The 5,765-nt window shown below is 39.3% G+C and overlaps 1 pseudogene; it reads right to left on the bottom strand.

Annotated features, from left to right (window-relative positions):
- Positions 1-396: 396 nt before the first annotated feature.
- On the bottom strand, positions 397-4,999 carry LOC113197865 (ATP-dependent RNA helicase DDX50 pseudogene; annotated as a pseudogene).
- Positions 5,000-5,765: the final 766 nt, after the last annotated feature.

Raw genomic sequence — 5,765 nt, forward strand, 5'->3', positions numbered from 1 at the left:
TTTTAAATTTTAGATTTTCAAGACTCCTTGTATGTATGCACACAGGTATGTATTTGCTTTTTTTTTTTCTTTCGATAAATTCCATTTCTATTACTCTCAAGGCACTGACAGACACTGCAGGGGGAAACGTGGAACCAACTCTTAGGAAAATGCTTCCACGAATAGCAGCAGCATCTGGGCTGAGAGTGATCAGAGACACCAGCGCCCACAGAGGCCGGGCAGGCAGTGTAAACGCAGGAGACGAGCTGAGCCTAAGGCAAAGGGAAAGGAGGGTTATGGGGAGCTGTGAAATGGATGTTCCCTCTACGGAAAGCACGGAGAAAGAAAGGAAAGAGGGTTACGCCAAGCGGTCAGGTAGAGGAGGCCGGCGGAGGGAGGGCAGAGGGAGCAGGGAGGTCATCGGGGCACGGTGTCCCAGGGAACCCAAGCAGGCCTCCTGCAAGACGAAAAAGATGGTCAGCTGTGTGAGATTTTTCTAGAAGTATCTATTGGATTTGACAACCTGGGGTCCCTGGAAGCCTCAACAAGAGCAGGCACACCAGCAAGGCAGAGGTGGAGGCCAGACTGAAGTGAACTGGAAGTAGAGGGACAGCAGCAGCATAACAACAATTCTTTCAAGAAGTTTTATAGTAAAGGGAAACAAAGAAACAGGCCCGTGGTCAGAGGGAGATAAGTGGTTACGGAAAGAGAGTTGACAGCAGATCAGGCTTTCCTACTGATGAGAATGATCCAGAAAAGGGGGAGCCATGGAAGGGGATTCAGAATGTAGGCATACACAGAGAGGTCTCTGATCTAAGGAGGGCCACTTCTTCCATCACTATCTAGAGAAGGAGAGAAGGTGTGGATGCTGGCTTGGCGAAAATACAGTGGTGACACTGTAAAAGAGTACTCACTGATGGCTTCTAATTTCTGCCTAAAAGAGGGGAGATTTTTATTCTATGGTACTTTATATATTTTTGTAAGTTGCCACAACACTTTTTTTTTTGCATTGAGGTGGCCTATGTATAAATAAAATCCATGGTCAAAATAAATAAAATAGGGAAGAACCTTGAGAATAAAAAGGGAGGGTGAGTGAGAGATTTGCAGAAGGGAGAAGGAATGGAATAATCCCCGTGGGACTATAAAAGCTGTTCCACTAGAGAAACATGGTAGGAAATACAGGGTCCTGCTATGATTTGAAATTGCAAATTTAAGGCACAACCAGTAAAACTGTGTTTCAATTTTGTCCAGGGAAGTCCAACTGTTCAAAAGGGCATTGCTTATGAAATTTGAGAAAATGCAGATTCTGAGTCATAGGTCTAGGGTGCAACCTGAGTTGTTTTGTTTTGTTTTTAAATTTTTTTTTTTTGGTTGTAGACAGTCAGCCTGCCTTTATTTTATTTATTTTTATGTGGTATTGAGGATAAAACCCAGTGCCTCCTGCATGCTAGGCAAGTACTCTGCCACTGAGCTACAGTCCCAGCCCAGAGTTTATGCATTTCTTATTTTTTAAAGAGGTTCTAAATTCAAAGGTATAGCTGAAAAGTACATTTATTTATAACTATTAAAAAACTAGGACTAACTTCTTTATGATGACCTAAGATTTGGGGTATAATATACATGATTAGGTAGAAATAGGTGAGCTCATACTGGTAAACTGACTCCACTTGGCCTCCACTTTTCGATTGATTTCTGTCCCTACTCTCTCTTCTACCTTCTTGATGACTTCCTGACCAACTCCCCTGGTCAATTCTTTGCCCCTGCCTGGCCACCTGACCAGCCTGCCTAGCCAGACCTGCCACTTGATCAGTCATTCCTTTGTTTAGAATTAGAAGAGTATCTCCATCATAATATTCTTCATTTTTAGTTATTGTGGAGGGTACTTAGGGCATTCAGTCATGCCACTCTGCCTTCAACCTTTCTGGATCTGATGTAGGAACAGCAAAGCAAACACCTTTCAGGGGGCATATTCTGGCCCTTTGAGACACAGCATTACTGCTTAGCTTTCTGTTAAGTTCTTTCCAAGCTCAGCTGACATCCTGGATTTCTTCTGGGCTTTCCAGAATCATGGTCACAAAATGCTTATCAGAGCTGATAAGAGATCAAGGTTCAAGGTTCAACATACCAAAAATTTGTGTGAGGCTGTAGCCACTGCTCCTTTCTCTTCTATCAGTATATGCACTGATGATCAGGAAAAATCTACATCAGCATAAGAAATAAAATCCAGAGAACTGATGGCACTCATGCTTTTTGATTTAACTAAATTTTAGAAACACCTATGCATTTAAAAGTAAAGCTTTTTCTTAGCAAAGGAAACAATTAATAAAGTGAGAAGAGAACCTACAGATTGGGAGAAAATCTTTACCACATCTATCTCCAATAAAGCATTAATCTCTAGGATATATAAAGAACTAAAAAAATTAACACAAAAAATCCAAATAATCAATCAATAAATGGGCTAAGGAACTGAACAGACACTTCACAGAAGAAGAAATACAATTAATCAACAAATATATGAAAAAGCTCATATTTTCATTAGGAAAACACAAAAAAAAGCAATTAGAGAAATAGCAAATCCAAACTACTCTAAGATTTCATCTCACTCCTGTCAGAATGGCAATTATCAAGAATACAGGCAACAATAAAAGTTGGCGAGGATGTAGTGAAAAAGGCATACTCATACATTGCTGGTGGGACTGCAAATTGGTCAACCACTATGGAAAGCAGTATGGAGATTCCTCAGAAAATTGGGAATGGAACCATTATTTGACCCAGCTATCCCACTCCTTGGTTTATACCCAAAGGACTTAAAATCAGCATATATAGTGATGCAGCCACATCAATGTTTATAACAACTCAATTCATAATAGCTAGATTATGGAACCAACCTAGGTTTCCCTCAAAAGATGAATGGATAAAGAAAATGTGGTATATACACTCAATGGAATATTACTCAGCTTTAAAGAAGAGTAAAATTATGGAATTTGCCAGTAAATGGTTGGAGTTGGAGAATATCATACTAAGTGAAATAAGCCGATCCTATGAAACCACAGCCTGAATGTTTTCTCTAATATGCAGATGCTAATTCACAATAAAGCAGGGGACACTAAGGAAGAATAGCATTAACTTAGAGGGAAGTGACGGGAGGGAAAGGGAAGGGGTGTGGGGATACGAAAGATAGTAGAATGAAACAGACATTTTTACTGTATGTATATACGTGACTACATGACCAATATGATTTTCTGTAACATGTACACTCAGAAAAATGAGAAATTATATCCCATCTATGTAGGATATATCAAAGTACATAAATGCATTCTACTGTCATGTATGACTAATTAAAACAAATTAAAAAATTTAAAAATAGAACAATTATTAAAAAAAAGATCAAGTTGCTTATGTTTTCATTAGGAAAACACATTGTCATTGTTTGCACCAAGTTAAAATGTATTTATTCTATGCAAAATTCCAATTGTTATCAGTTATTTGCTATTGTGTACAACACCGAGATGTGTAAAGGTATATTTAAAGTAGAACTGTTCATCCCAGCAAAGCAAAAGGAAATCAAATGCCACCCCTATTATCAATTTTTAGGAAGATGAATGGCAATTATTTCTGTATATTCACATGGTTGAATAGGATATGTAGGTGAAAATAAATGTGCTGTGGCTCTTTAAAAAAAAAAAAGTAATTCCTGCTTTTTATTCCACATATCTTAGTTGACTTCTTTCTCTTGGTTGGTAAAAATATGCAAATTCCTGTCTGGTCAGCTCTACTTGTGCCTCCAGAGTGATGGATATAGGATTAACATCCTATGAAGGAGAACTTTGAATCACCAGATCAACCTCGAGAGTGTCCAAACCATGGACAGACATTTTGGTGGCCACCCAAGCGTGAAAACCACCTTCTTGGAAGCCTTTCAGTGTAACTTCTCTTTTGACCATGCAACAGCCACATGGAAACACTGGGAATTCTGTTTCATGTGGATTCATGGTCATTTCAGTTAGATTCTTCTTGGTCTCACCGAATACAATAGCGCTCCTTTCATCACCACAGTGTACCCGAAGGACATCTCCAATAACTGCTGGCCTCTAAGACCAATGGCACTGGGCAGCCAAAGGTTCCATAGTACTTGCAGCCTTCTGAGTCACTTTTCCAACACGGTCAACTCGTTCATATCTGGACTGCACGTATTCTTGTATTTTTTTCCCTGCAAGTTTGTATACCAATGCAGACAAAGTGAAGTCTGAGGATTGTCTTCAGAATCATTTTCATAGGATTCATGGATAATACCTTTAACTCACTCAGCAAAACCTAAATCTAACATTTCTAACATTCAATTCACTTCATCAAGTGCAGAACAGCTTATTTAGAAAGATCCAAATAGTCATTCTTCAGATGACCTTTGGTACAACCAGGAGTCCCAACCAAGATGCAAATGTCACTTTGAATATAATTAATTTGGCTTAGATAAGCTGTTCCACCATAAAACAACCACACTATGTTTCCTAGTTATATCTCTGAAGCGTTGGGTTATTTGGTTTGCCAGTTTCCTTGTTGGGGTCAAAACAAGTACCTTTAGTGAGCTGCTTTTAAAAAATTGTTTCTTGGTTTCTTTCGAGCCTTTCAATCTAAGGTATGGCAAAAGGGAATGTCTTCCCTGTTCCTGTCCATGCTTGGTCATTCAATCTTTTCCTTCATATATAAGACCAAAGGTCTCAACTTGAATAGGAAAGAAAGATGTTACCCTTTACCTTTCATGAGCTTTATAGTTTCTTCAGAAGTGAAGAAATTGGAGAAGGCTCCTCTTTTCTGTTCATATGTTAGGATCTCCTCTAATTTATTATCACCTGACTTATGAGTGGAACTTTCTAAGGATGACACTCACTTCAATTTTTTCCCATGTTCATGAGTCTCTTCATTGATAGATTTTTTTTTCTTCTTGACTTATGAGATGTAGAAATTCATCTGAAAGTCTATCAAATCCTTCTTCAGTGTCTCCATTTAGTTTTTCTTTCATTTTTGCTTTTCTGGGGGGTTGGGAGCATGGGGTCATCACAGCACTGTTTTCTGTGGTTTCTGTTTTCCTGTCTGAGTCATGGTGGTGCCTTGACTTCCTCCTATCATGTCAGCATTGTGGGATGTGCTTTTGGTTGACCTCGTTGAAGTCTTCATAACAACTTGTAAGGGAAGTCCAGGTCCATAATGCCTTATCAGAAATTCTGCTATCCATAAAGTTTTTTTTGCTGCTCCTTCCTCTAGATTTTGGGCTTTTCCAAGGGTACTTCCATAATGTTCCCAGAGGGAATTCCCAAGCATTACTGGCTCCACCACCTCCCTCCCACCAAGGTGGCCACAACCATGTACAGGCTGTGACCTAGCTTCTGCATTTCTAACAAGCTGACAGGTGATATCCCTGCTCCTGGATCTCAGAACCACAGTGTGAATGACAAGGGGCCAGGGCCTTTCATTTGTCACTATCTTTTCAAGTATTTCACAAGGGGATACAACAGATAAATAAAAATTATAAACCTCAATTATAACTGAAAAGGAAGGGGACATGGACAAGGTAGATAATTTGATTAATCCAACTGTACCTGCTTTAGAAAAATATTTTCTTGCACTTCTTCTCTCCTACATTTCCACATTTGGGAATTTATGCAACCTCACAGTTTCAACCACCATCTTAGCTCCAAGGGTCTAATGAATACATCCACAGGGGTGTCCCCTGAGCAACTCAAACGGTAAATTGCCACCTATGTCTGCTTCTCCTTGACCTTTTTTAA

Source organism: Urocitellus parryii, chromosome 11 (genome assembly GCF_045843805.1).
Source record: "Urocitellus parryii isolate mUroPar1 chromosome 11, mUroPar1.hap1, whole genome shotgun sequence".
Classification (NCBI taxonomy): Eukaryota; Metazoa; Chordata; class Mammalia; order Rodentia; family Sciuridae; genus Urocitellus; species Urocitellus parryii.